Source organism: Lonchura striata, chromosome 24, assembly GCF_050655825.1.
Source record: "Lonchura striata isolate lonStrDom1 chromosome 24, ASM5065582v1, whole genome shotgun sequence".
Classification (NCBI taxonomy): Eukaryota; Metazoa; Chordata; class Aves; order Passeriformes; family Estrildidae; genus Lonchura; species Lonchura striata.
Window position 1 is genome coordinate 6,642,574 of NC_140726.1, and position 21,821 is coordinate 6,664,394.

Consider the following 21,821-nt stretch of genomic DNA (forward strand, 5'->3'; position numbering starts at 1 on the left):
TGATAGACCCAAGGGAGCCCTACAAACTGACATCAGGAACCTGGACTGCTGAGTTTTCTTTCCCAGGAAAAATGGAAAAAGGATGTGCCCAGGGGACCCTGGCCTGGACTGCAAAAAATCCTTATATCGAAGGATGGAGCCCACACCGAAGTTGTCCCCACCTCAAACTTGTGCTGCCCTGATATACCCAAGGGAGCCCTACAAACTGACATCAGGAACCTGGACTGCTGAGTTTTCTTTCCCAGGGAAAATGGAAAAAGGATGTGCCCAGGGGCCCCTGGCCCTGACTGCAAAAAATCCTTATATCGAAGGATGAATCCCACACCGAAGTTGTCCCCACCTCAAACTTGTGCTGCCCTGATAGACCCAAGGGAGCCCTACAAACTGACATCAGGAACCTGGACTGCTGAGTTTTCTTTCCCAGGGAAAATGGAAAAAGGATGTGCCCAGGGGCCCCTGGCCCTGACTGCAAAAAATCCTTATATCGAAGGATGAATCCCACACCGAAGTTGTCCCCACCTCAAACTTGTGCTGCCCTGATATACCCAAGGGAGCCCTACAAACTGACATCAGGAACCTGGACTGCTGAGTTTTCTTTCCCAGGGAAAATGGAAAAAGGATGTGCCCAGGGGCCCCTGGCCCTGGGCTGGGGCCTCACTGCAAAGAATCCTTATATCGAAGGATGGACCCCACACCGAAGTTGTCCCCACCTCAAACTTGTGCTGCCCTGATAGACCCAAGGGAGCCCTACAAACTGACATCAGGAACCTGGACTGCTGAGTTTTCTTTCCCAGGGAAAATGGAAAAAGGATGTGCCAAGGCCCCTGGCCCTGACTGCAAAAAATCCTTATATCGAAGGATGAATCCCACACCGAAGTTGTCCCCACCTCAAACTTGTGCTGCCCTGATAGACCCAAGGGAGCCCTACAAACTGACATCAGGAACCTGGACTGCTGAGTTTTCTTTCCCAGGGAAAATGGAAAAAGGATGTGCCCAGGGGCCCCTGGCCCTGGGCTGGGGCCTCACTACAAAGAATCCTTATATCGAAGGATGGACCCCACACCGAAGTTGTCCCCACCTCAAACTTGTGCTGCCCTGATAGACCCAAGGGAGCCCTACAAACTGACATCAGGAACCTGGACTGCTGAGTTTTCTTTCCCAGGGAAAATGGAAAAAGGATGTGCCCAGGGGCCCCTGGCCCTGACTGCAAAAAATCCTTATATCGAAGGATGGACCCCACACCGAAGTTGTCCCCACCTTAAACTTGTGCTGCCCTGATAGACCCAAGGGAGCCCTACAAACTGACATCAGGAACCTGGACTGCTGAGTTTTCTTTCCCAGGGAAAATGGAAGAAGGATGTGCCCAGGGGCCCCTGGCCCTGGGCTGGGGCCTCACTGCAAAGAATCCTTATATCGAAGGATGGACCCCACACCGAAGTTGTCCCCACCTCAAACTTGTGCTGCCCTGATAGACCCAAGGGAGCCCTACAAACTGACATCAGGAACCTGGACTGCTGAGTTTTCTTTCCCAGGGAAAATGGAAAAAGGATGTGCCCAGGGGTCCCTGGCCCTGACTGCAAAAAATCCTTATATCGAAGGATGAATCCCACACCGAAGTTGTCCCCACCTCAAACTTGTGCTGCCCTGATATACCCAAGGGAGCCCTACAAACTGACATCAGGAACCTGGACTGCTGAGTTTTCTTTCCCAGGGAAAATGGAAAAAGGATGTGCCCAGGGGCCCCTGGCCCTGGGCTGGGGCCTCACTGCAAAGAATCCTTATATCGAAGGATGGACCCCACACCGAAGTTGTCCCCACCTCAAACTTGTGCTGCCCTGATAGACCCAAGGGAGCCCTACAAACTGACATCAGGAACCTGGACTGCTGAGTTTTCTTTCCCAGGGAAAATGGAAAAAGGATGTGCCCAGGGGCCCCTGGCCCTGACTGCAAAAAATCCTTATATCGAAGGATGGACCCCACACCGAAGTTGTCCCCACCTCAAACTTGTGCTGCCCTGATAGACCCAAGGGAGCCCTACAAACTGACATCAGGAACCTGGACTGCTGAGTTTTCTTTCCCAGGGAAAATGGAAGAAGGATGTGCCCAGGGGCCCCTGGCCCTGGGCTGGGGCCTCACTGCAAAGAATCCTTATATCGAAGCATGGACCCCAGACCGAAGTTGTCCCCACCTTAAAATTGTGCTGCCCTGATAGACCCAAGGGAGCCCTACAAACTGACATCAGGAACCTGGACTGCTGAGTTTTCTTTCCCAGGGAAAATGGAAAAAGGATGTGCCCAGGGGCCCCTGGCCCTGACTGCAAAGAATCCTTATATCGAAGGATGAATCCCACACCGAAGTTGTCCCCACCTCAAACTTGTGCTGCCCTGATAGACCCAAGGGAGCCCTACAAACTGACATCAGGAACCTGGACTGCTGAGTTTTCTTTCCCAGGGAAAATGGAAAAAGGATGTGCCCAGGGGCCCCTGGCCCTGACTGCAAAAAATCCTTATATCGAAGGATGGACCCCACACCGAAGTTGTCCCCACCTCAAACTTGTGCTGCCCTGATAGACCCAAGGGAGCCCTACAAACTGACATCAGGAACCTGGACTGCTGAGTTTTCTTTCCCAGGGAAAATGGAAGAAGGATGTGCCCAGGGGCCCCTGGCCCAGGGCTGGGGCCTCACTGCAAAGAATCCTTATATCGAAGGATGGACCCCAGACCGAAGTTGTCCCCACCTTAAAATTGTGCTGCCCTGATAGACCCAAGGGAGCCCTACAAACTGACATCAGGAACCTGGACTGCTGAGTTTTCTTTCCCAGGGAAAATGGAAAAAGCATGTGCCCAGGGGCCCCTTCCCTGCTCTGGGGCCAAACTCCAGAGAATCCTTATATCGAAGTTTGGAACCCACACCGAAGTTGTCCCCACCTCAAACTTGTGCTGCCCTGATAGACCCAAGGGAGCCCTACAAACTGACATCAGGAACCTGGACTGCTGTGTTTTCTTTCCCAGGGAAAATTGAAAAAGGATGTGCCCAGGGGCCCCTAGCCCTGAGTGCAAAGAATCCTTATATCGAAGGATGGACCCCACACCGAAGTTGTCCCCACCTCAAACTTGTGCTGCCCTGATAGACCCAAGGGAGCCCTACAAACTGACATCAGGAACCTGGACTGCTGAGTTTTCTTTCCCAGGGAAAATGGAAAAAGGATGTGCCCAGGGGCCCCTGGCCCTGACTGCAAAAAATCCTTATATCGAAGGATGGACCCCAGACCGAAGTTGTCCCCACCTCAAACTTGTGCTGCCCTGATAGACCCAAGGGAGCCCTACAAACTGACATCAGGAACCTGGACTGCTGAGTTTTCTTTCCCAGGGAAAATGGAAAAAGGATATGCCCAGGGGCCCCTGGCCCTGACTGCAAAAAATCCTTATATCGAAGGATGGACCCCACACCGAAGTTGTCCCCACCTCAAACTTGTGCTGCCCTGATAGACCCAAGGGAGCCCTACAAACTGACATCAGGAACCTGGACTGCTGAGTTTTCTTTCCCAGGAAAAATGGAAAAAGGATGTGCCCAGGGGACCCTGGCCTGGACTGCAAAAAATCCTTATATCGAAGGATGGACCCCACACCGAAGTTGTCCCCACCTCAAACTTGTGCTGCCCTGATAGACCCAAGGGAGCCCTACAAACTGACATCAGGAACCTGGACTGCTGAGTTTTCTTTCCCAGGGAAAATGGAAAAAGGTTGTGCCCAGGGGACCCTGGCCCTGACTGCAAAGAATCCTTATATCGAAGGATGGACCCCACACCGAAGTTGTCCCCACCTCAAACTTGTGCTGCCCTGATAGACCCAAGGGAGCCCTACAAACTGACATCAGGAACCTGGACTGCTGAGTTTTCTTTCCCAGGGAAAATGGAAAAAGGATGTGCCCAGGGGCCCCTGGCCCTGACTGCAAAAAATCCTTATATCGAAGGATGAATCCCACACCGAAGTTGTCCCCACCTCAAACTTGTGCTGCCCTGATAGACCCAAGGGAGCCCTACAAACTGACATCAGGAACCTGGACTGCTGAGTTTTCTTTCCCAGGGAAAATGGAAGAAGGATGTGCCCAGGGGCCCCTGGCCCTGGGCTGGGGCCTCACTGGAAAGAATCCTTATATCGAAGGATGGACCCCAGACCGAAGTTGTCCCCACCTTAAAATTGTGCTGCCCTGATAGACCCAAGGGAGCCCTACAAACTGACATCAGGAACCTGGACTGCTGAGTTTTCTTTCCCAGGGAAAATGGAAAAAGGATGTGCCCAGGGGCCCCTGGCCCTGACTGCAAAAAATCCTTATATCGAAGGATGAATCCCACACCGAAGTTGTCCCCACCTCAAACTTGTGCTGGCCTGGTAGACCCAAGGGAGCCCTACAAACTGACATCAGGAACCTGGACTGCTGAGTTTTCTTTCCCAGGGAAAATGGAAAAAGGATGTGCCCAGGGGCCCCTGGCCCTGGGCTGGGGCCTCACTGCAAAGAATCCTTATATCGAAGGATGGACCCCACACCGAAATTGTCCCCACCTCAAACTTGTGCTGCCCTGATAGACCCAAGGGAGCCCTACAAACTGACATCAGGAACCTGGACTGCTGAGTTTTCTTTCCCAGGGAAAATGGAAAAAGGATGTGCCCAGGGGCCCCTGGCCCTGACTGCAAAAAATCCTTATATCGAAGGATGGACCCCACACCGAAGTTGTCCCCACCTCAAACTTGTGCTGCCCTGATAGACCCAAGGGAGCCCTACAAACTGACATCAGGAACCTGGACTGCTGAGTTTTCTTTCCCAGGGAAAATGGAAAAAGGATGTGCCCAGGGGCCCCTGGCCCTGGGCTGGGGCCTCACTGCAAAGAATCCTTATATCAAAGGATGGAGCCCACACCGAAGTTGTCCCCACCTCAAACTTGTGCTGCCCTGATAGACCCAAGGGCGCCCTACAAACTGACATCAGGAACCTGGACTGCTGAGTTTTCTTTCCCAGGGAAAATGGAAAAAGCATGTGCCCAGGGGCCCCTTCCCTGCTCTGGGGCCAAACTCCAGAGAATCCTTATATCGAAGGATGGAACCCACACCGAAGTTGTCCCCACCTCAAACTTGTGCTGCCCTGATAGACCCAAGGGAGCCCTACAAACTGACATCAGGAACCTGGACTGCTGAGTTTTCTTTCCCAGGGAAAATGGAAAAAGGATATGCCCAGGGGCCCCTGGCCCTGACTGCAAAGAATCCTTATATCGAAGGATGGACCCCACACCGAAGTTGTCCCCACCTCAAACTTGTGCTGCCCTGATAGACCCAAGGGAGCCCTACAAACTGACATCAGGAACCTGGACTGCTGAGTTTTCTTTCCCAGGAAAAATGGAAAAAGGATGTGCCCAGGGGCCCCTGGCCCTGACTGCAAAAAATCCTTATATCGAAGGATGGACCCCACACCGAAGTTGTCCCCACCTCAAACTTGTGCTGCCCTGATAGACCCAAGGGAGCCCTACAAACTGACATCAGGAACCTGGACTGCTGAGTTTTCTTTCCCAGGGAAAATGGAAAAAGGATGTGCCCAGGGGCCCCTGGCCCTGACTGCAAAAAATCCTTATATCGAAGGATGGACCCCACACCGAAGTTGTCCCCACCTCAAACTTGTGCTGCCCTGATAGACCCAAGGGAGCCCTACAAACTGACATCAGGAACCTGGACTGCTGAGTTTTCTTTCCCAGGGAAAATGGAAGAAGGATGTGCCCAGGGGCCCCTGGCCCTGGGCTGGGGCCTCACTGGAAAGAATCCTTATATCGAAGGATGGACCCCAGACCGAAGTTGTCCCCACCTTAAAATTGTGCTGCCCTGATAGACCCAAGGGAGCCCTACAAACTGACATCAGGAACCTGGACTGCTGAGTTTTCTTTCCCAGGGAAAATGGAAAAAGGATGTGCCCAGGGGCCCCTGGCCCTGACTGCAAAAAATCCTTATATCGAAGGATGAATCCCACACCGAAGTTGTCCCCACCTCAAACTTGTGCTGGCCTGGTAGACCCAAGGGAGCCCTACAAACTGACATCAGGAACCTGGACTGCTGAGTTTTCTTTCCCAGGGAAAATGGAAGAAGGATGTGCCCAGGGGCCCCTGGCCCTGGGCTGGGGCCTCACTGCAAAGAATCCTTATATCGAAGGATGGACCCCACACCGAAATTGTCCCCACCTCAAACTTGTGCTGCCCTGATAGACCCAAGGGAGCCCTACAAACTGACATCAGGAACCTGGACTGCTGAGTTTTCTTTCCCAGGGAAAATGGAAAAAGGATGTGCCCAGGGGCCCCTGGCCCTGACTGCAAAAAATCCTTATATCGAAGGATGGACCCCACACCGAAGTTGTCCCCACCTCAAACTTGTGCTGCCCTGATAGACCCAAGGGAGCCCTACAAACTGACATCAGGAACCTGGACTGCTGAGTTTTCTTTCCCAGGGAAAATGGAAGAAGGATGTGCCCAGGGGCCCCTGGCCCAGGGCTGGGGCCTCACTGCAAAGAATCCTTATATCAAAGGATGGAGCCCACACCGAAGTTGTCCCCACCTCAAACTTGTGCTGCCCTGATAGACCCAAGGGCGCCCTACAAACTGACATCAGGAACCTGGACTGCTGAGTTTTCTTTCCCAGGGAAAATGGAAAAAGGATGTGCCCAGGGGCCCCTGGCCCTGACTGCAAAGAATCCTTATATCGAAGGATGAATCCCACACCGAAGTTGTCCCCACCTCAAACTTGTGCTGCCCTGATAGACCCAAGGGAGCCCTACAAACTGACATCAGGAACCTGGACTGCTGAGTTTTCTTTCCCAGGGAAAATGGAAAAAGGATGTGCCCAGGGGCCCCTGGCCCTGGGCTGGGGCCTCACTGCAAAGAATCCTTATATCGAAGGATGGACCCCAGACCGAAGTTGTCCCCACCTTAAAATTCTGCTGCCCTGATAGACCCAAGGGAGCCCTACAAACTGACATCAGGAACCTGGACTGCAGAGTTTTCTTTCCCAGGGAAAATGGAAAAAGGATGTGCCCAGGGGCCCCTGGCCCTGACTGCAAAAAATCCTTATATCGAAGGATGGACCCCACACCGAAGTTGTCCCTACCTCAAACTTTTGCTGCCCTGATAGACCCAAGGGAGCCCTACAAACTGACATCAGGAACCTGGACTGCTGAGTTTTCTTTCCCAGGGAAAATGGAAAAAGGATGTGCCCAGGGGCCCCTGGCCCTGACTGCAAAAAATCCTTATATCGAAGGATGGACCCCACACCGAAGTTGTCCCCACCTCAAACTTGTGCTGCCCTGATAGACCCAAGGGAGCCCTACAAACTGACATCAGGAACCTGGACTGCTGAGTTTTCTTTCCCAGGGAAAATGGAAAAAGGATGTGCCAAGGCCCCTGGCCCTGACTGCAAAAAATCCTTATATCGAAGGATGAATCCCACACCGAAGTTGTCCCCACCTCAAACTTGTGCTGCCCTGATATACCCAAGGGAGCCCTACAAACTGACATCAGGAACCTGGACTGCTGAGTTTTCTTTCCCAGGGAAAATGGAAAAAGGATGTGCCCAGGGGCCCCTGGCCCTGGGCTGGGGCCTCACTACAAAGAATCCTTATATCGAAGGATGGACCCCACACCGAAGTTGTCCCCACCTCAAACTTGTGCTGCCCTGATAGACCCAAGGGAGCCCTACAAACTGACATCAGGAACCTGGACTGCTGAGTTTTCTTTCCCAGGGAAAATGGAAAAAGGTTGTGCCCAGGGGACCCTGGCCCTGACTGCAAAGAATCCTTATATCGAAGGATGGACCCCACACCGAAGTTGTCCCCACCTTAAACTTGTGCTGCCCTGATAGACCCAAGGGAGCCCTACAAACTGACATCAGGAACCTGGACTGCTGAGTTTTCTTTCCCAGGGAAAATGGAAGAAGGATGTGCCCAGGGGCCCCTGGCCCTGGGCTGGGGCCTCACTGCAAAGAATCCTTATATCGAAGGATGGACCCCACACCGAAGTTGTCCCCACCTCAAACTTGTGCTGCCCTGATAGACCCAAGGGAGCCCTACAAACTGACATCAGGAACCTGGACTGCTGAGTTTTCTTTCCCAGGGAAAATGGAAAAAGGATGTGCCCAGGGGTCCCTGGCCCTGACTGCAAAAAATCCTTATATCGAAGGATGAATCCCACACCGAAGTTGTCCCCACCTCAAACTTGTGCTGCCCTGATATACCCAAGGGAGCCCTACAAACTGACATCAGGAACCTGGACTGCTGAGTTTTCTTTCCCAGGGAAAATGGAAAAAGGATGTGCCCAGGGGCCCCTGGCCCTGGGCTGGGGCCTCACTGCAAAGAATCCTTATATCGAAGGATGGACCCCACACCGAAGTTGTCCCCACCTCAAACTTGTGCTGCCCTGATAGACCCAAGGGAGCCCTACAAACTGACATCAGGAACCTGGACTGCTGAGTTTTCTTTCCCAGGGAAAATGGAAAAAGGATGTGCCCAGGGGCCCCTGGCCCTGACTGCAAAAAATCCTTATATCGAAGGATGGACCCCACACCGAAGTTGTCCCCACCTCAAACTTGTGCTGCCCTGATAGACCCAAGGGAGCCCTACAAACTGACATCAGGAACCTGGACTGCTGAGTTTTCTTTCCCAGGGAAAATGGAAGAAGGATGTGCCCAGGGGCCCCTGGCCCTGGGCTGGGGCCTCACTGGAAAGAATCCTTATATCGAAGGATGGACCCCAGACCGAAGTTGTCCCCACCTTAAAATTGTGCTGCCCTGATAGACCCAAGGGAGCCCTACAAACTGACATCAGGAACCTGGACTGCTGAGTTTTCTTTCCCAGGGAAAATGGAAAAAGGATGTGCCCAGGGGCCCCTGGCCCTGACTGCAAAGAATCCTTATATCGAAGGATGAATCCCACACCGAAGTTGTCCCCACCTCAAACTTGTGCTGCCCTGATAGACCCAAGGGAGCCCTACAAACTGACATCAGGAACCTGGACTGCTGAGTTTTCTTTCCCAGGGAAAATGGAAAAAGGATGTGCCCAGGGGCCCCTGGCCCTGACTGCAAAAAATCCTTATATCGAAGGATGGACCCCACACCGAAGTTGTCCCCACCTCAAACTTGTGCTGCCCTGATAGACCCAAGGGAGCCCTACAAACTGACATCAGGAACCTGGACTGCTGAGTTTTCTTTCCCAGGGAAAATGGAAGAAGGATGTGCCCAGGGGCCCCTGGCCCAGGGCTGGGGCCTCACTGCAAAGAATCCTTATATCGAAGGATGGACCGAGACCGAAGTTGTCCCCACCTTAAAATTGTGCTGCCCTGATAGACCCAAGGGAGCCCTACAAACTGACATCAGGAACCTGGACTGCTGAGTTTTCTTTCCCAGGGAAAATGGAAGAAGCATGTGCCCAGGGGCCCCTTCCCTGCTCTGGGGCCAAACTCCAGAGAATCCTTATATCGAAGTTTGGAACCCACACCGAAGTTGTCCCCACCTCAAACTTGTGCTGCCCTGATAGACCCAAGGGAGCCCTACAAACTGACATCAGGAACCTGGACTGCTGTGTTTTCTTTCCCAGGGAAAATTGAAAAAGGATGTGCCCAGGGGCCCCTAGCCCTGAGTGCAAAGAATCCTTATATCGAAGGATGGACCCCACACCGAAGTTGTCCCCACCTCAAACTTGTGCTGCCCTGATAGACCCAAGGGAGCCCTACAAACTGACATCAGGAACCTGGACTGCTGAGTTTTCTTTCCCAGGGAAAATGGAAAAAGGATGTGCCCAGGGGCCCCTGGCCCTGACTGCAAAAAATCCTTATATCGAAGGATGGACCCCAGACCGAAGTTGTCCCCACCTCAAACTTGTGCTGCCCTGATAGACCCAAGGGAGCCCTACAAACTGACATCAGGAACCTGGACTGCTGAGTTTTCTTTCCCAGGGAAAATGGAAAAAGGATATGCCCAGGGGCCCCTGGCCCTGACTGCAAAGAATCCTTATATCGAAGGATGGACCCCACACCGAAGTTGTCCCCACCTCAAACTTGTGCTGCCCTGATAGACCCAAGGGAGCCCTACAAACTGACATCAGGAACCTGGACTGCTGAGTTTTCTTTCCCAGGAAAAATGGAAAAAGGATGTGCCCAGGGGACCCTGGCCTGGACTGCAAAAAATCCTTATATCGAAGGATGGACCCCACACCGAAGTTGTCCCCACCTCAAACTTGTGCTGCCCTGATAGACCCAAGGGAGCCCTACAAACTGACATCAGGAACCTGGACTGCTGAGTTTTCTTTCCCAGGGAAAATGGAAAAAGGTTGTGCCCAGGGGACCCTGGCCCTGACTGCAAAGAATCCTTATATCGAAGGATGGACCCCACACCGAAGTTGTCCCCACCTCAAACTTGTGCTGCCCTGATAGACCCAAGGGAGCCCTACAAACTGACATCAGGAACCTGGACTGCTGAGTTTTCTTTCCCAGGGAAAATGGAAAAAGGATGTGCCCAGGGGCCCCTGGCCCTGACTGCAAAAAATCCTTATATCGAAGGATGAATCCCACACCGAAGTTGTCCCCACCTCAAACTTGTGCTGCCCTGATAGACCCAAGGGAGCCCTACAAACTGACATCAGGAACCTGGACTGCTGAGTTTTCTTTCCCAGGGAAAATGGAAGAAGGATGTGCCCAGGGGCCCCTGGCCCTGGGCTGGGGCCTCACTGCAAAGAATCCTTATAGCGAAGGATGGACCCCACACCGAAGTTGTCCCCACCTTAAAATTGTGCTGCCCTGATAGACCCAAGGGAGCCCTACAAACTGACATCAGGAACCTGGACTGCTGAGTTTTCTTTCCCAGGGAAAATGGAAAAAGGATGTGCCCAGGGGCCCCTGGCCCTGACTGCAAAAAATCCTTATATCGAAGGATGAATCCCACACCGAAGTTGTCCCCACCTCAAACTTGTGCTGGCCTGGTAGACCCAAGGGAGCCCTACAAACTGACATCAGGAACCTGGACTGCTGAGTTTTCTTTCCCAGGGAAAATGGAAAAAGGATGTGCCCAGGGGCCCCTGGCCCTGGGCTGGGGCCTCACTGCAAAGAATCCTTATATCGAAGGATGGACCCCACACCGAAATTGTCCCCACCTCAAACTTGTGCTGCCCTGATAGACCCAAGGGAGCCCTACAAACTGACATCAGGAACCTGGACTGCTGAGTTTTCTTTCCCAGGGAAAATGGAAAAAGGATGTGCCCAGGGGCCCCTGGCCCTGACTGCAAAAAATCCTTATATCGAAGGATGGACCCCACACCAAAGTTGTCCCCACCTCAAACTTGTGCTGCCCTGATAGACCCAAGGGAGCCCTACAAACTGACATCAGGAACCTGGACTGCTGAGTTTTCTTTCCCAGGGAAAATGGAAAAAGGATGTGCCCAGGGGCCCCTGGCCCTGGGCTGGGGCCTCACTGCAAAGAATCCTTATATCAAAGGATGGAGCCCACACCGAAGTTGTCCCCACCTCAAACTTGTGCTGCCCTGATAGACCCAAGGGCGCCCTACAAACTGACATCAGGAACCTGGACTGCTGAGTTTTCTTTCCCAGGGAAAATGGAAAAAGCATGTGCCCAGGGGCCCCTTCCCTGCTCTGGGGCCAAACTCCAGAGAATCCTTATATCGAAGGATGGAACCCACACCGAAGTTGTCCCCACCTCAAACTTGTGCTGCCCTGATATACCCAAGGGAGCCCTACAAACTGACATCAGGAACCTGGACTGCTGAGTTTTCTTTCCCAGGGAAAATGGAAAAAGGATGTGCCCAGGGGCCCCTGGCCCTGGGCTGGGGCCTCACTGCAAAGAATCCTTATATCGAAGGATGGACCCCACACCGAAGTTGTCCCCACCTCAAACTTGTGCTGCCCTGATAGACCCAAGGGAGCCCTACAAACTGACATCAGGAACCTGGACTGCTGAGTTTTCTTTCCCAGGGAAAATGGAAAAAGGATGTGCCCAGGGGCCCCTGGCCCTGACTGCAAAAAATCCTTATATCGAAGGATGGACCCCACACCGAAGTTGTCCCCACCTCAAACTTGTGCTGCCCTGATAGACCCAAGGGAGCCCTACAAACTGACATCAGGAACCTGGACTGCTGAGTTTTCTTTCCCAGGGAAAATGGAAGAAGGATGTGCCCAGGGGCCCCTGGCCCTGGGCTGGGGCCTCACTGGAAAGAATCCTTATATCGAAGGATGGACCCCAGACCGAAGTTGTCCCCACCTTAAAATTGTGCTGCCCTGATAGACCCAAGGGAGCCCTACAAACTGACATCAGGAACCTGGACTGCTGAGTTTTCTTTCCCAGGGAAAATGGAAAAAGGATGTGCCCAGGGGCCCCTGGCCCTGACTGCAAAGAATCCTTATATCGAAGGATGAATCCCACACCGAAGTTGTCCCCACCTCAAACTTGTGCTGCCCTGATAGACCCAAGGGAGCCCTACAAACTGACATCAGGAACCTGGACTGCTGAGTTTTCTTTCCCAGGGAAAATGGAAAAAGGATGTGCCCAGGGGCCCCTGGCCCTGACTGCAAAAAATCCTTATATCGAAGGATGGACCCCACACCGAAGTTGTCCCCACCTCAAACTTGTGCTGCCCTGATAGACCCAAGGGAGCCCTACAAACTGACATCAGGAACCTGGACTGCTGAGTTTTCTTTCCCAGGGAAAATGGAAGAAGGATGTGCCCAGGGGCCCCTGGCCCAGGGCTGGGGCCTCACTGCAAAGAATCCTTATATCGAAGGATGGACCCCAGACCGAAGTTGTCCCCACCTTAAAATTGTGCTGCCCTGATAGACCCAAGGGAGCCCTACAAACTGACATCAGGAACCTGGACTGCTGAGTTTTCTTTCCCAGGGAAAATGGAAGAAGCATGTGCCCAGGGGCCCCTTCCCTGCTCTGGGGCCAAACTCCAGAGAATCCTTATATCGAAGTTTGGAACCCACACCGAAGTTGTCCCCACCTCAAACTTGTGCTGCCCTGATAGACCCAAGGGAGCCCTACAAACTGACATCAGGAACCTGGACTGCTGTGTTTTCTTTCCCAGGGAAAATTGAAAAAGGATGTGCCCAGGGGCCCCTAGCCCTGAGTGCAAAGAATCCTTATATCGAAGGATGGACCCCACACCGAAGTTGTCCCCACCTCAAACTTGTGCTGCCCTGATAGACCCAAGGGAGCCCTACAAACTGACATCAGGAACCTGGACTGCTGAGTTTTCTTTCCCAGGGAAAATGGAAAAAGGATGTGCCCAGGGGCCCCTGGCCCTGACTGCAAAAAATCCTTATATCGAAGGATGGACCCCAGACCGAAGTTGTCCCCACCTCAAACTTGTGCTGCCCTGATAGACCCAAGGGAGCCCTACAAACTGACATCAGGAACCTGGACTGCTGAGTTTTCTTTCCCAGGGAAAATGGAAAAAGGATATGCCCAGGGGCCCCTGGCCCTGACTGCAAAGAATCCTTATATCGAAGGATGGACCCCACACCGAAGTTGTCCCCACCTCAAACTTGTGCTGCCCTGATAGACCCAAGGGAGCCCTACAAACTGACATCAGGAACCTGGACTGCTGAGTTTTCTTTCCCAGGAAAAATGGAAAAAGGATGTGCCCAGGGGACCCTGGCCTGGACTGCAAAAAATCCTTATATCGAAGGATGGACCCCACACCGAAGTTGTCCCCACCTCAAACTTGTGCTGCCCTGATAGACCCAAGGGAGCCCTACAAACTGACATCAGGAACCTGGACTGCTGAGTTTTCTTTCCCAGGGAAAATGGAAAAAGGTTGTGCCCAGGGGACCCTGGCCCTGACTGCAAAGAATCCTTATATCGAAGGATGGACCCCACACCGAAGTTGTCCCCACCTCAAACTTGTGCTGCCCTGATAGACCCAAGGGAGCCCTACAAACTGACATCAGGAACCTGGACTGCTGAGTTTTCTTTCCCAGGGAAAATGGAAAAAGGATGTGCCCAGGGGCCCCTGGCCCTGACTGCAAAAAATCCTTATATCGAAGGATGAATCCCACACCGAAGTTGTCCCCACCTCAAACTTGTGCTGCCCTGATAGACCCAAGGGAGCCCTACAAACTGACATCAGGAACCTGGACTGCTGAGTTTTCTTTCCCAGGGAAAATGGAAGAAGGATGTGCCCAGGGGCCCCTGGCCCTGGGCTGGGGCCTCACTGCAAAGAATCCTTATAGCGAAGGATGGACCCCACACCGAAGTTGTCCCCACCTTAAAATTGTGCTGCCCTGATAGACCCAAGGGAGCCCTACAAACTGACATCAGGAACCTGGACTGCTGAGTTTTCTTTCCCAGGGAAAATGGAAAAAGGATGTGCCCAGGGGCCCCTGGCCCTGACTGCAAAAAATCCTTATATCGAAGGATGAATCCCACACCGAAGTTGTCCCCACCTCAAACTTGTGCTGGCCTGGTAGACCCAAGGGAGCCCTACAAACTGACATCAGGAACCTGGACTGCTGAGTTTTCTTTCCCAGGGAAAATGGAAAAAGGATGTGCCCAGGGGCCCCTGGCCCTGGGCTGGGGCCTCACTGCAAAGAATCCTTATATCGAAGGATGGACCCCACACCGAAATTGTCCCCACCTCAAACTTGTGCTGCCCTGATAGACCCAAGGGAGCCCTACAAACTGACATCAGGAACCTGGACTGCTGAGTTTTCTTTCCCAGGGAAAATGGAAAAAGGATGTGCCCAGGGGCCCCTGGCCCTGACTGCAAAAAATCCTTATATCGAAGGATGGACCCCACACCAAAGTTGTCCCCACCTCAAACTTGTGCTGCCCTGATAGACCCAAGGGAGCCCTACAAACTGACATCAGGAACCTGGACTGCTGAGTTTTCTTTCCCAGGGAAAATGGAAAAAGGATGTGCCCAGGGGCCCCTGGCCCTGGGCTGGGGCCTCACTGCAAAGAATCCTTATATCAAAGGATGGAGCCCACACCGAAGTTGTCCCCACCTCAAACTTGTGCTGCCCTGATAGACCCAAGGGCGCCCTACAAACTGACATCAGGAACCTGGACTGCTGAGTTTTCTTTCCCAGGGAAAATGGAAAAAGCATGTGCCCAGGGGCCCCTTCCCTGCTCTGGGGCCAAACTCCAGAGAATCCTTATATCGAAGGATGGAACCCACACCGAAGTTGTCCCCACCTCAAACTTGTGCTGCCCTGATAGACCCAAGGGAGCCCTACAAACTGACATCAGGAACCTGGACTGCTGAGTTTTCTTTCCCAGGGAAAATGGAAAAAGGATATGCCCAGGGGCCCCTGGCCCTGACTGCAAAGAATCCTTATATCGAAGGATGGACCCCACACCGAAGTTGTCCCCACCTCAAACTTGTGCTGCCCTGATAGACCCAAGGGAGCCCTACAAACTGACATCAGGAACCTGGACTGCTGAGTTTTCTTTCCCAGGAAAAATGGAAAAAGGATGTGCCCAGGGGCCCCTGGCCTGGACTGCAAAAAATCCTTATATCGAAGGATGGACCCCACACCGAAGTTGTCCCCACCTCAAACTTGTGCTGCCCTGATAGACCCAAGGGAGCCCTACAAACTGACATCAGGAACCTGGACTGCTGAGTTTTCTTTCCCAGGGAAAATGGAAAAAGGATGTGCCCAGGGGCCCCTGGCCCTGACTGCAAAAAATCCTTATATCGAAGGATGGACCCCACACCGAAGTTGTCCCCACCTCAAACTTGTGCTGCCCTGATAGACCCAAGGGAGCCCTACAAACTGACATCAGGAACCTGGACTGCTGAGTTTTCTTTCCCAGGGAAAATGGAAGAAGGATGTGCCCAGGGGCCCCTGGCCCTGGGCTGGGGCCTCACTGGAAAGAATCCTTATATCGAAGGATGGACCCCAGACCGAAGTTGTCCCCTACCTTAAAATTGTGCTGCCCTGATAGACCCAAGGGAGCCCTACAAACTGACATCAGGAACCTGGACTGCTGAGTTTTCTTTCCCAGGGAAAATGGAAAAAGGATGTGCCCAGGGGCCCCTGGCCCTGACTGCAAAAAATCCTTATATCGAAGGATGAATCCCACACCGAAGTTGTCCCCACCTCAAACTTGTGCTGGCCTGGTAGACCCAAGGGAGCCCTACAAACTGACATCAGGAACCTGGACTGCTGAGTTTTCTTTCCCAGGGAAAATGGAAGAAGGATGTGCCCAGGGGCCCCTGGCCCTGGGCTGGGGCCTCACTGCAAAGAATCCTTATATCGAAGGATGGACCCCACACCGAAATTGTCCCCACCTCAAACTTGTGCTGCCCTGATAGACCCAAGGGAGCCCTACAAACTGACATCAGGAACCTGGACTGCTGAGTTTTCTTTCCCAGGGAAAATGGAAAAAGGATGTGCCCAGGGGCCCCTGGCCCTGACTGCAAAAAATCCTTATATCGAAGGATGGACCCCACACCGAAGTTGTCCCCACCTCAAACTTGTGCTGCCCTGATAGACCCAAGGGAGCCCTACAAACTGACATCAGGAACCTGGACTGCTGAGTTTTCTTTCCCAGGGAAAATGGAAAAAGGATGTGCCCAGGGGCCCCTGGCCCTGGGCTGGGGCCTCACTGCAAAGAATCCTTATATCAAAGGATGGAGCCCACACCGAAGTTGTCCCCACCTCAAACTTGTGCTGCCCTGATAGACCCAAGGGCGCCCTACAAACTGACATCAGGAACCTGGACTGCTGAGTTTTCTTTCCCAGGGAAAATGGAAAAAGCATGTGCCCAGGGGCCCCTTCCCTGCTCTGGGGCCAAACTCCAGAGAATCCTTATATCGAAGGATGGAACCCACACCGAAGTTGTCCCCACCTCAAACTTGTGCTGCCCTGATAGACCCAAGGGAGCCCTACAAACTGACATCAGGAACCTGGACTGCTGACTTTTCTTTCCCAGGGAAAATGGAAAAAGGATATGCCCAGGGGCCCCTGGCCCTGACTGCAAAGAATCCTTATATCGAAGGATGGACCCCACACCGAAGTTGTCCCCACCTCAAACTTGTGCTGCCCTGATAGACCCAAGGGAGCCCTACAAACTGACATCAGGAACCTGGACTGCTGAGTTTTCTTTCCCAGGAAAAATGGAAAAAGGATGTGCCCAGGGGCCCCTGGCCTGGACTGCAAAAAATCCTTATATCGAAGGATGGACCCCACACCGAAGTTGTCCCCACCTCAAACTTGTGCTGCCCTGATAGACCCAAGGGAGCCCTACAAACTGACATCAGGAACCTGGACTGCTGAGTTTTCTTTCCCAGGGAAAATGGAAAAAGGATGTGCCCAGGGGCCCCTGGCCCTGACTGCAAAAAATCCTTATATCGAAGGATGGACCCCACACCGAAGTTGTCCCCACCTCAAACTTGTGCTGCCCTGATAGACCCAAGGGAGCCCTACAAACTGACATCAGGAACCTGGACTGCTGAGTTTTCTTTCCCAGGGAAAATGGAAGAAGGATGTGCCCAGGGGCCCCTGGCCCTGGGCTGGGGCCTCACTGGAAAGAATCCTTATATCGAAGGATGGACCCCAGACCGAAGTTGTCCCCACCTTAAAATTGTGCTGCCCTGATAGACCCAAGGGAGCCCTACAAACTGACATCAGGAACCTGGACTGCTGAGTTTTCTTTCCCAGGGAAAATGGAAAAAGGATGTGCCCAGGGGCCCCTGGCCCTGACTGCAAAAAATCCTTATATCGAAGGATGAATCCCACACCGAAGTTGTCCCCACCTCAAACTTGTGCTGGCCTGGTAGACCCAAGGGAGCCCTACAAACTGACATCAGGAACCTGGACTGCTGAGTTTTCTTTCCCAGGGAAAATGGAAGAAGGATGTGCCCAGGGGCCCCTGGCCCTGGGCTGGGGCCTCACTGCAAAGAATCCTTATATCGAAGGATGGACCCCACACCGAAATTGTCCCCACCTCAAACTTGTGCTGCCCTGATAGACCCAAGGGAGCCCTACAAACTGACATCAGGAACCTGGACTGCTGAGTTTTCTTTCCCAGGGAAAATGGAAAAAGGATGTGCCCAGGGGCCCCTGGCCCTGACTGCAAAAAATCCTTATATCGAAGGATGGACCCCACACCGAAGTTGTCCCCACCTCAAACTTGTGCTGCCCTGATAGACCCAAGGGAGCCCTACAAACTGACATCAGGAACCTGGACTGCTGAGTTTTCTTTCCCAGGGAAAATGGAAGAAGGATGTGCCCAGGGGCCCCTGGCCCAGGGCTGGGGCCTCACTGCAAAGAATCCTTATATCAAAGGATGGAGCCCACACCGAAGTTGTCCCCACCTCAAACTTGTGCTGCCCTGATAGACCCAAGGGCGCCCTACAAACTGACATCAGGAACCTGGACTGCTGAGTTTTCTTTCCCAGGGAAAATGGAAAAAGGATGTGCCCAGGGGCCCCTTCCCTGCTCTGGGGCCAAACTCCAGAGAATCCTTATATCGAAGGATGGAACCCACACCGAAGTTGTCCCCACCTCAAACTTGTGCTGCCCTGATAGACCCAAGGGAGCCCTACAAACTGACATCAGGAACCTGGACTGCTGACTTTTCTTTCCCAGGGAAAATGGAAAAAGGATATGCCCAGGGGCCCCTGGCCCTGAGTGCAAAGAATCCTTATATCGAAGGATGGACCCCACACCCAAGTTGTCCCCACCTCAAACTTGTGCTGCCCTGATAGACCCAAGGGAGCCCTACAAACTGACATCAGGAACCTGGACTGCTGAGTTTTCTTTCCCAGGAAAAATGGAAAAAGGATGTGCCCAGGGGCCCCTGGCCTGGACTGCAAAAAATCCTTATATCGAAGGATGGACCCCACACCGAAGTTGTCCCCACCTCAAACTTGTGCTGCCCTGATAGACCCAAGGGAGCCCTACAAACTGACATCAGGAACCTGGACTGCTGAGTTTTCTTTCCCAGGGAAAATGGAAAAAGGATGTGCCCAGGGGCCCCTGGCCCTGACTGCAAAAAATCCTTATATCGAAGGATGGACCCCACACCGAAGTTGTCCCCACCTCAAACTTGTGCTGCCCTGATAGACCCAAGGGAGCCCTACAAACTGACATCAGGAACCTGGACTGCTGAGTTTTCTTTCCCAGGGAAAATGGAAAAAGCATGTGCCCAGGGGCCCCTTCCCTGCTCTGGGGCCAAACTCCAGAGAATCCTTATATCGAAGGATGGAACCCACACCGAAGTTGTCCCCACCTCAAACTTGTGCTGCCCTGATAGACCCAAGGGAGCCCTACAAACTGACATCAGGAACCTGGACTGCTGTGTTTTCTTTCCCAGGGAAAATTGAAAAAGGGTGTGCCCAGGGGCCCCTAGCCCTGACTGCAAAGAATCCTTATATCGAAGGATGGACCCCACACCGAAGTTGTCCCCACCTCAAACTTGTGCTGCCCTGATAGACCCAAGGGAGCCCTACAAACTGACATCAGGAACCTGGACTGCTGAGTTTTCTTTCCCAGGGAAAATGGAAAAAGGATGTGCCCAGGGGCCCCTGGCCCTGACTGCAAAGAATCCTTATATTGAAGGATGAATCCCACACCGAAGTTGTCCCCACCTCAAACTTGTGCTGCCCTGATAGACCCAAGGGAGCCCTACAAACTGACATCAGGAACCTGGACTGCTGAGTTTTCTTTCCCAGGGAAAATGGAAAAAGGATGTGCCCAGGGGCCCCTGGCCCTGACTGCAAAAAATCCTTATATCGAAGGATGGACCCCACACCGAAGTTGTCCCCACCTCAAACTTGTGCTGCCCTGATAGACCCAAGGGAGCCCTACAAACTGACATCAGGAACCTGGACTGCTGAGTTTTCTTTCCCAGGGAAAATGGAAAAAGGATGTGCCCAGGGGCCCCTTCCCTGCTCTGGGGCCAAACTCCAGAGAATCCTTATATCGAAGGATGGAACCCACACCGAAGTTGTCCCCACCTCAAACTTGTGCTGCCCTGATAGACCCAAGGGAGCCCTACAAACTGACATCAGGAACCTGGACTGCTGACTTTTCTTTCCCAGGGAAAATGGAAAAAGGATATGCCCAGGGGCCCCTGGCCCTGAGTGCAAAGAATCCTTATATCGAAGGATGGACCCCACACCCAAGTTGTCCCCACCTCAAACTTGTGCTGCCCTGATAGACCCAAGGGAGCCCTACAAACTGACATCAGGAACCTGGACTGCTGAGTTTTCTTTCCCAGGAAAAATGGAAAAAGGATGTGCCCAGGGGCCCCTGGCCTGGACTGCAAAAAATCCTTATATCGAAGGATGGACCCCACACCGAAGTTGTCCCCACCTCAAACTTGTGCTGCCCTGATAGACCCAAGGGAGCCCTACAAACTGACATCAGGAACCTGGACTGCTGAGTTTTCTTTCCCAGGGAAAATGGAAAAAGGATGTGCCCAGGGGCCCCTGGCCCTGACTGCAAAAAATCCTTATATCGAAGGATGGACCCCACACCGAAGTTGTCCCCACCTCAAACTTGTGCTGCCCTGATAGACCCAAGGGAGCCCTACAAACTGACATCAGGAACCTGGACTGCTGAGTTTTCTTTCCCAGGGAAAATGGAAAAAGCATGTGCCCAGGGGCCCCTTCCCTGCTCTGGGGCCAAACTCCAGAGAATCCTTATATCGAAGGATGGAACCCACACCGAAGTTGTCCCCACCTCAAACTTGTGCTGCCCTGATAGACCCAAGGGAGCCCTACAAACTGACATCAGGAACCTGGACTGCTGTGTTTTCTTTCCCAGGGAAAATTGAAAAAGGGTGTGCCCAGGGGCCCCTAGCCCTGACTGCAAAGAATCCTTATATCGAAGGATGGACCCCACACCGAAGTTGTCCCCACCTCAAACTTGTGCTGCCCTGATAGACCCAAGGGAGCCCTACAAACTGACATCAGGAACCTGGACTGCTGAGTTTTCTTTCCCAGGGAAAATGGAAAAAGGATGTGCCCAGGGGCCCCTGGCCCTGACTGCAAAGAATCCTTATATTGAAGGATGAATCCCACACCGAAGTTGTCCCCACCTCAAACTTGTGCTGCCCTGATATACCCAAGGGAGCCCTACAAACTGACATCAGGAACCTGGACTGCTGAGTTTTCTTTCCCAGGGAAAATGGAAGAAGGATGTGCCCAGGGGCCCCTGGCCCTGGGCTGGGGCCTCACTGCAAAGAATCCTTATATCGAAGGATGGACCCCACACCGAAGTTGTCCCCACCTCAAACTTGTGCTGCCCTGATAGACCCAAGGGAGCCCTACAAACTGACATCAGGAACCTGGACTGCTGAGTTTTCTTTCTCAGGGAAAATGGAAAAAGGATGTGCCCAGGGGCCCCTGGCCCTGACTGCAAAAAATCCTTATATCGAAGGATGAATCCCACACCGAAGTTGTCCCCACCTCAAACTTGTGCTGCCCTGATAGACCCAAGGGAGCCCTACAAACTGACATCAGGAACCTGGACTGCTGAGTTTTCTTTCCCAGGGAAAATGGAAAAAGGATGTGCCCAGGGGCCCCTGGCCCTGACTGCAAAAAATCCTTATATCGAAGGATGGACCCCACACCGAAGTTGTCCCCACCTCAAACTTGTGCTGCCCTGATAGACCCAAGGGAGCCCTACAAACTGACATCAGGAACCTGGACTGCTGAGTTTTCTTTCCCAGGGAAAATGGAAGAAGGATGTGCCCAGGGGCCCCTGGCCCAGGGCTGGGGCCTCACTGCAAAGAATCCTTATATCAAAGGATGGAGCCCACACCGAAGTTGTCCCCACC